The sequence below is a fragment of the Pseudophryne corroboree genome, chromosome 3 (assembly GCF_028390025.1).
Source record: "Pseudophryne corroboree isolate aPseCor3 chromosome 3, aPseCor3.hap2, whole genome shotgun sequence".
In the NCBI taxonomy this organism is placed as follows: Eukaryota; Metazoa; Chordata; class Amphibia; order Anura; family Myobatrachidae; genus Pseudophryne; species Pseudophryne corroboree.
Window position 1 is genome coordinate 543,314,347 of NC_086446.1, and position 9,453 is coordinate 543,323,799.

Here is a 9,453-nt window from a genome sequence, read left to right on the forward strand (position 1 = left end):
GCGGAACGCGACCTGTCAACATCTCCTCCTTCACATTCTCCCGCAACTGGGGGTGCGAGGAAAAGGCTCAGAATTCCGAGCCCACCCGCTGGCGGTGATGCAGGGCAGTCTGGAGCGACTGCTGATGCTGACATCTGGTCCGGACTGAAGGACCTGACAACGATTGCGGACATGTCGTCTACTGTCACTGCATATGATTCTCTCAACATTGAAAGAATGGTGGAGGATTATATGAGTGACCGCATCCAAGTAGGCACGTCACACAGTCCGTACTTATACTGGCAGGAAAAAGAGGCAATTTGGAGGCCCTTGCACAAACTGGCTTTATTCTACCTAAGTTGCCCTCCCACAAGTGTGTACTCCGAAAGAGTGTTTAGTGCCGCCGCTCACCTTGTCAGCAATCGGCGTACGAGGTTACATCCAGAAAATGTGGAGAAGATGATGTTCATTAAAATGAATTATAATCAATTCCTCCGCGGAGACATTGACCAGCAGCAATTGCCTCCACAAAGTACACAGGGAGCTGAGATGGTGGATTCCAGTGGGGACGAATTGATAATCTGTGAGGAGGGGGATGTACACGGTGATATATCGGAGGATGATGATGAGGTGGACATCTTGCCTCTGTAGAGCCAGTTTGTGCAAGGAGAGATTAATTGCTTCTTTTTTGGGGGGGGTCCAAACCAACCCGTCATATCAGTCACAGTCGTGTGGCAGACCCTGTCACTGAAATGATGGGTTGGTTAAAGTGTTTTGTTTATACAACATAAGGGTGGGTGGGAGGGCCCAAGGACAATTCCATCTTGCACCTCTTTTTTCTTTTATTTTTCTTTGCGTCATGTGCTGTTTGGGGAGGGTTTTTTGGAAGGGACATCCTGCGTGACACTGCAGTGCCACTCCTAGATGGGCCCGGTGTTTGTGTCGGCCACTAGGGTCGCTTATCTTACTCACACAGCTACCTCATTGCGCCTCTTTTTTTCTTTGCGTCATGTGCTGTTTGGGGAGGGTTTTTTGGAAGGGACATCCTGCGTGACACTGCAGTGCCACTCCTAGATGGGCCCGGTGTTTGTGTCGGCCACTAGGGTCGCTTATCTTACTCACACAGTCAGCTACCTCATTGCGCCTCTTTTTTTCTTTGCGTCATGTGCTGTTTGGGGAGGGTTTTTTGGAAGGGACATCCTGCGTGACACTGCAGTGCCACTCCTAGATGGGCCCGGTGTTTGTGTCGGCCACTAGGGTCGCTTATCTTACTCACACAGTCAGCTACCTCATTGCGCCTCTTTTTTTCTTTGCGTCGTGTGCTGTTTGGGGAGGGTTTTTTGGAAGGGCCATCCTGCGTGACACTGCAGTGCCACTCCTAGATGGGCCCGGTGTTTGTGTCGGCCACTAGGGTCGTTTATCTTACTCACACAGTCAGCTACCTCATTGCGCCTCTTTTTTTCTTTGCGTCATGTGCTGTTTGGGGAGGGTTTTTTGGAAGGGCCATCCTGCGTGACACTGCAGTGCCACTCCTAGATGGGCCCGGTGTTTGTGTCGGCCACTAGGGTCGTTTATCTTACTCACACAGTCAGCTACCTCATTGCGCCTCTTTTTTTCTTTGCGTCATGTGCTGTTTGGGGAGGGTTTTTTGGAAGGGACATCCTGCGTGACACTGCAGTGCCACTCCTAGATGGGCCCGGTGTTTGTGTCGGCCACTAGGGTCGCTTATCTTACTCACACAGCGACCTCGGTGCAAATTTTAGGACTAAAAATAATATTGTGAGGTGTGAGGTATTCAGAATAGACTGAAAATGAGTGGAAATTATGGTTTTTGAGGTTAATAATACTTTGGGATCAAAATGACCCCCAAATTCTATGATTTAAGCTGTTTTTTAGGGTTTTTTGAAAAAAACACCCGAATCCAAACCACACCCGAATCCGACAAAAAAAATTCGGTGAGGTTTTGCCAAAACGCGGTCGAACCCAAAACACGGCCGCGGAACCGAACCCAAAACCAAAACCCGAAAAATTTCCGGCGCTCATCTCTAAGCAGCATATGCATGTAAGTTTGTGGGAAGCTATATAGTTAGCTGTTGTGTTTACACAATTAAAAACCATTAGATTTAAGAAAGGAGCGAGGACTTGTAAGGGGTACACCATCTGGAAATATGCCTGTACAGCATACTTGCCTACCTGACCCTCTCCATGAGGGAGAAAATGCTCTGTTCCTGGACTTTCCTGGTAATGTATGATTGCCATCACCTGTGGTGAGCTAGTTAATTGATAAGAAAGGTGTTTCACCACAGGTGATGGCAATCATACATTACCAGGAAAGTCCAGGAACAGAGCATTTTCTCCCTCATGGAGAGGGTCAGGTAGGCAAGTATGCTGTACAGTATGTGGGTTACAAACTAACTATAGAGGGGAATGTTTTTTTTAAATTTATAATGCCCTCCGGGAGACGTGGGTGCAGGGGGCATGGTGCCTCAAATCGCCATGGAGCTGGCGTCATAATGCAAATCACAGCTAATTACATACTAGAGAAGCAGGTGGGATTTAAGAGTGTTTCTACTTTGGGAATCTGGCAGGACACCCCAACTTCATGGGTCTGCCAGAAATTCTGTGAGAGTTGGCAAGAATGATGTGGGTTACTAGTTGAATAGGAGAGTCATGTGGGGTACAAGCTGAATAGGAGAGTCATGTGGGGTACAAGCTGATTAGGAGAGAATATGTGAGTTGCTAGCTAACTTCAGAGGGCAAATGTGTGATATAAGCTGATTAGGAGAGGGCACCACTTGCCCCTCCTAATGAGCTTGTACCCTACATGCCCTCTCCTAATCAGTTTGTATCACACATTTCCACTCTCCAGTCAGGAACAAATTGGGCACAGGCTGTCTAAGAGGGGAATATCAGGTATAAACTGACTTTAGAGGGTGATTGCATGCTTCAAGTTAATAATCAATGGGCATGTGGAGGTACAAGCTGATTAGCAGAGGGCATATGAGGTACTAACTGACTAGAGGGAACATGTGGGATACAAATTGTTAGGTGGTGGAATGTGTTATACAAACTGATTAGGAGGGTGCATGTGGGGTGTCACGATCCGGGTAACTGGATGCCATTATCTACCTTTTAGGTGTCTCCTGAGGCTGGCTCAGCGTACCAGGGCTGGGTCTCAGGCATGTTGCTGACATCCTCACTCCACATCTCCTCCTTGTCACTCCGCAGGCGCTGTCACAGAAGTCTCATAAAGTTAAGAATGGCGTCTCCTGCCCTCCGCCGCCATTCCTGCACTCTCAGTGTATAGTGGAGCGGCATGGCGTCTCCTGCCCGTCGCGGCCTCCGCCGCCATCACTGTGGTTCAAGTTTACAAATAAGTCTGCATGGCGTCTCCTGCCCGCTGTGGCCTCCGTCGCCATCTCGTGTGCAAGTTGGCGTCTCCGGGATCTGCGTCCTCGGCCGCCAATACTATGATTCCTCACATGGTTCCACAAACTTACTTTCCCTCCAAGTGCTAGTATGGGCGCAGCCATGTTGGTGTCAGTCACTTGACATTATTCCACCAATCTGCTGCTGGACTCCGCTCTAATTGATCAGCCAATGCCTGCTCCTCTGCAGGTATAAATATCCTGTTCCTGAACCAGGAAGTTGTCAGTGCTTCAGTTGTCAAACCCAGTGATACAGGTCCATCGGTGCTTCGCCATCGACTCTTCTATTCCAGCGATCTCTAGTTCCACCAGTGTTATTTTCTACTCTCCAGCTACATTGGTGCATCAAGCACTCCACTCTGTTCATTGTTTGGTCCGGTTCCATCTCCTGGTCTGCTAAGACTGATCCCTGATATCACCGCACCCAGAGGCATCCTCACCACTGCTGCATTTAATAAGAGCTGTGTATTGTCTTTTCATTTATCATATCTGATACTGCTGCTGATGTACCATCTGCACTGTGCTTGAATAAAAACCTGTTAACTATATTCCAGTTGTCGTGGTCACGCCTTCGGGCTTGGGTACCGCATTCAACTACATACCAGCCCCTACAACTGAGGCTTCCTCCAGTCAGCACCAGCCCCCAGTTGTGACATGGGGTACAACATGATTATGGGTACATGGGGTACAAGCAGATTAGGAGGAGACATTTTGGGTAATAGCTGGGTAGGAGGGAACATGTAGAATACTAGCCGACATTAGAGGGGGTATGTGGTATACAAGCTGATTAAAAGGGGTATAATCTGATTAGGTGGGGCATTAGGGTACAAGTTGACTTTAGAGTGGACATGTGAGGAACTAGATGGCTAGGGGTATGTGGATTAAAGATAAATAGAAGGGGATATGTGGGGTACCGACTAGTGCATGTCAATTACAGTGCATCTGCAAAGTATTCACAGTGCTTCACTTTTTCCACATTTTGTTATGTTACAGCCTTATTCCAAAATGGAATAAATACATTTTTCATTCAAAATTCTACACAATACCCCATAATGACAATGTGAAATAAGTTTAAGATTTTTGCAAATTTAGTAAAAATAAACTCTAAGAAATCACATGTTCAAAAGTAGTCACAGCCTTTGCCATGAAGCTCAAAATTGAGCTCAGGTGCATCCTGTTTCCACTGATCATCCCTAAGATGTTCCTACAGCTTAATTGGAGTCCACCTGTGGTAAATTCAGTTAATTGGACATTATTGGGAAAGGCACACACCTATCTGTATAAGGTCTCATATTTGACAGTGCATGTCTGAGCACAAACCAAGCATGAAGTCAAAGGAATGGTTTGTAGACCTCCAAGACAGGATTGTCTCTAGGCACAAATCTGGGGAAGGGTACAGAAAAAAAAATAGAGATTTAATACCTACCAGTAATTCCTTTTCCCGTAGTGGATACTGGGGTAACTTTAGGACCATGGGGTATAGATCGGGTCCATTGGAGCCTGGCACTTTAAGAAATCAATAGTGTGTGTGCTGGCTCCTCCCCTATATGCCCATCCTGCAGACTCAGTTTAGGAAAACTGGGCCAGAGGAGACGGACATACCATGAGAGAAGGAATAACATTAAAGCGGTGAGGTAACGAACCAACACACAACAGTAAGAAGGATAGCAGAGCACGCCCGAACAGAGGAGAACAATGCTAACCATACAAGGATAACAATGTTAACCAAACATGGAACTGGGACCGCAACAGCAGACCAAACCAAGAACACTTACAACCAAGTAAGCAGGAAAACAAAGCACTGAGGCGGGCGTCCAGTATCCACTACGGACTACGAGAAAAGGAATTACCGGTAGGGATTAAAATAAGATTTTACTCACCGGTAAATCTATTTCTCGTAGTCCGTAGTGGATGCTGGGGACTCCGTAAGGACCATGGGGAATAGACGGGCTCCGCAGGAGACTGGGCACTCTAAAGAAAGATTTAGTACTATCTGGTGTGCACTGGCTCCTCCCTCTATGCCCCTCCTCCAGACCTCAGTTAAGGAAACTGTGCCCGGAAAAGCAGACATTATAAGGAAAGGATTTTGGAATCCCGGGTAAGACTCATACCAGCCACACCAATCACACCGTATAACTTGTGAATACACTTATCCAGTCAACAGTATGAACAACAACAGGGCAACAACAATGGATGCCAACATAACATAACCCATTATTAAGCAATAACTATATACACGTATTGCAGAAAGTCCGCACTAGGGACGGGCGCCCAGCATCCACTACGGACTACGAGAAATAGATTTACCGGTGAGTAAAATCTTATTTTCTCTAACGTCCTAGTGGATGCTGGGGACTCCGTAAGGACCATGGGGATTATACCAAAGCTCCCAAACGGGCGGGAGAGTGCGGATGACTCTGCAGCACCGAATGGGCAAACTCAAGGTCCTCCTCAGCCAGGGTATCAAACTTGTAGAATTTTGCAAATGTGTTTGAACCCGACCAAGTAGCAGCTCGGCAAAGCTGTAAAGCCGAGACCCCTCGGGCAGCCGCCCAAGATGAGCCCACCTTCATTGTGGAATGGGCTTTCACTGATTTTGGATGCGGCAATCCAGCCGCAGAATGAGCCTGCTGAATCGTGTTACAGATCCAGCGGGCAACGGTTTGCTTTGAAGCAGGAGCACCCAACTTGTTGGGGGCATACAGGATAAACAGCGAGTCAGTTTTCCTGACTCCAGCCGTTCCTCCAAGTCACGAGTAGCCGCAGGCACTACAATAGGTTGGTTCAAATGAAAAGATGACACCACCTTTGGCAGAAATTGGGGACGAGTCCGCAATTCTGCCCTGTCCATATGAAAAACCAGATAGGGGCTTTTACATGACAAAGCCGCCAATTCTGACACACGCCTAGCCGAAGCTAAGGCCAATAGCATGACCACCTTCCACGTGAGATACTTTAGCTCCACGGTCTTAAGTGGTTCAAACCAGTAGGATTTTAGGAAACCCAACACCACGTTGAGATCCCAAGGTGCCACTGGTGGCACAAAAGGGGGCTGAATATGCAGCACTCCCTTAACAAACGTCTGAACTTCAGGAAGAGACGCCAGTTCCTTTTGAAAGAAAATGGATAGGGCCGAAATCTGGACCTTTATGGATCCCAACTTCAAGCCCATAGTCACTCCAGACTGTAGAAAGTGCAGAAATCTGCCCAGTTGGAATTCCTCTGTAGGGGCCTTCCTGGCCTCACACCAAGCAACATATTTTCGCCATATGCAGTGATAATGCTTTGCTGTCACGTCCTTCCTAGCCTTTATCAGCGTAGGAATAACTTCCTCCGGAATGCCTTTTTCCGCTAGGATCCGGTGTTCAACCGCCATGCCGTCAAACGCAGCCGCGGTAAGTCTTGGTACAGGCAGGGCCCCTGTTGCAACAGGTCCTGTCTGAGAGGCAGAGGCCATGTGTCCCCTGTGAGCATTTCTTGCAGTTCCGGGTACCAAGGCCTTCTTGGCCAATCCGGAACAATGAGTATTGTTCTCACTCCTCTTCTTCTTACGATTCTCAGCACCTTGGGTATGAGAGGAAGAGGAGGAAACACATAGACCGACTGGAACACCCACGGTGTTACCAGGGCGTCCACAGCTATCGCCCGAGGGTCTATTGACCTGGCGCAATACCGTTGTACCTTTTTGTTGAGATGGGACGCCATCATGTCTACCTGTGGCAGTTCCCATCGATTTGTAATCTGAATGAAGACTTTGTGATGAAGTCCCCACTCTCCCGGGTGAAGGTCGTGCCTGCTGAGGAAGTCTGCTTCCCAGTTGTCCACCCCCCGAATGAACACTGCTGACAGTGCTTGTACGTGATTCTCCGCCCACCGAAGAATCCTGGAGGCTTCCGCCATCGCGACTCTGCTTCTTGTGCCGCCCTGGTGGTTTACATGAGCCACCGCGGTGATGTTGTCTGACTGAATCAGCACCGGTTGGTTGCGAAGCAGGGGCTCCGCTTGACTCAGGGCGTTGAATATGGCCCTTAGTTCCAGGATATTTATGTGCAGACAAGCCTCCTGACTTGACCACAACCCTTGGAAGTTTCTTCCCTGAGTGACTGCCCCCCACCCTCGGAGGCTCGCATCCGTGGTCACCAGGACCCAGTCCTGTATGCCGAACCTGCGGCCCTCGAGAAGGTGAGCACTCTGTAGCCACCACAGAAGAGACACCCTGGCCCTGGGGGACAGGGTGATCAGCCGATGCATCTGAAGATGCGATCCGGACCATTTGTCCAACAGATCCCATTGAAAGATCCTCGCATGGAACCTGCCGAAGGGAATGGCTTTGTACGATGCCACCATCTTTCCCAGGACTCGCGTGCAGTGATGCACCGACACCTGTTTCGGTTTTAAGAGGTCTCTGACTAGAGTCACAAGCTCTTGAGCCTTCTCCGCCGGGAGAAACACCTTCTTCTGGTCTGTGTCCAGAATCATGCCCAGAAAAGGCAGACGCGTCGTAGGAATCAGCTGCGACTTTGGGATATTCAGAATCCAGCCATGCTGTTGCAACACTTCCTGAGAGTGCGCTACGCTGATCTGCAACTGCTCCCTGGACCTCGCCTTTATGAGGAGATCGTCCAAGTATGGGATAACTGTGACTCCTTGTTTTCTCAGGATCACCATCATTTCTGCCATTACCTTGGTAAATATTCTCGGTGCCGTGGAGAGCCCAAACGGCAACGTCTGGAACTGGTAATGACAGTCCTGTACCACAAATCTGAGGTACTCCTGATGAGGCGGATAAATGGGGACATGCAAGTAAGCATCCTTGATGTCCAGAGACACCATAAAATCCCCCTCTTCCAGGCTTGCAATGACCGCTCTGAGCGATTCCATTTTAAACTTGAATCTTTTCAGATAAATGTTCAGGTCTGACCGAACCGTCCGGTTTCGGTACCACAAACATTGTGGAATAGTATCCCTTTCCCTGTTGAAGAAGGGGAACCTTTACCACCACCTGCTGGAGAAATAGCTTGTGAATTGCCGCTACCACTACTTCCCTTTCTATGGGGGAAGCTGGCAGGGCCGATTTTAGGTAACGTTGAGGGGGCATCACCTCGAATTCCAGCTTGTATCCCTGAGACACAATCTGTATGGCCCAGGGATCCACCTGTGTGCGAACCCACTGGTGGCTGAAATGTCGGAGACACGCCCCCACCGCTCCTGGCTCCACCCGTGGAGCCCCAGCGTCATGCGGTGGATTTAGTGGAAGCCGGGGAGGACTTCTGTTCCTGGGAACTAACTGTAAGGTGCAGCTTTTTTCCTCTACCCCTGCCTCTAGCAAGAAAGGAAGCACCTCTGACCTTCTTGCTTCTTTGTGCGCGAAAGGACTGCATTTGGTAATATGGTGCTTTCTTAGGTTGTGAGGGAATATATGGCAAAAAGTTTGACTTCCCAGTAGTAGCTGTGGAAACCAGGTCCGAGAGACCGTCCCCAAACAATTCCTCACCCTTGTAAGGTTAACACCTCCATGTGTTTTTTGGAGTCGGCATCACCTGTCCACTGCCGAGTCCACAGGACCCTCCTGGCAGAAATTGACATTGCATTAATTCTAGAGCCCAGTAGGCAAATGTCCCTCTGGGCATCCCTCATATATAGGACAGTGTCTTTTATATGCCCCAGGGTCAGCATAATGGTATCCCTGTCCAAGGTTTTCTCAGACAGATTATCTGTCCACGCTGCTACAGCACTACACATCCACGCCGACGCAATTGCCGGCCTCAGTAGAGTCCCTGAATGTGTATAAACAGATTTCAGGATACTTTCCTGCTTTCTATCTGCAGGATCCTGTAGGGTGGCCGTATCCTGCGACGGCAGGGCCACCTTCTTAGATAAGCGTGTGAGAGCTTTATCTACCCTAGGGGAGGATTCCCAGCGCACCCTGTCCTCTGGCGGGAAAGGGTACACCATAAGTAACCTTTTGGAAATCAGGACTTTCTTATCGGGGGAATCCCACGCTCTTTCACATAACTCATTTAACTCATGTGAAGGGGGAAAAGTC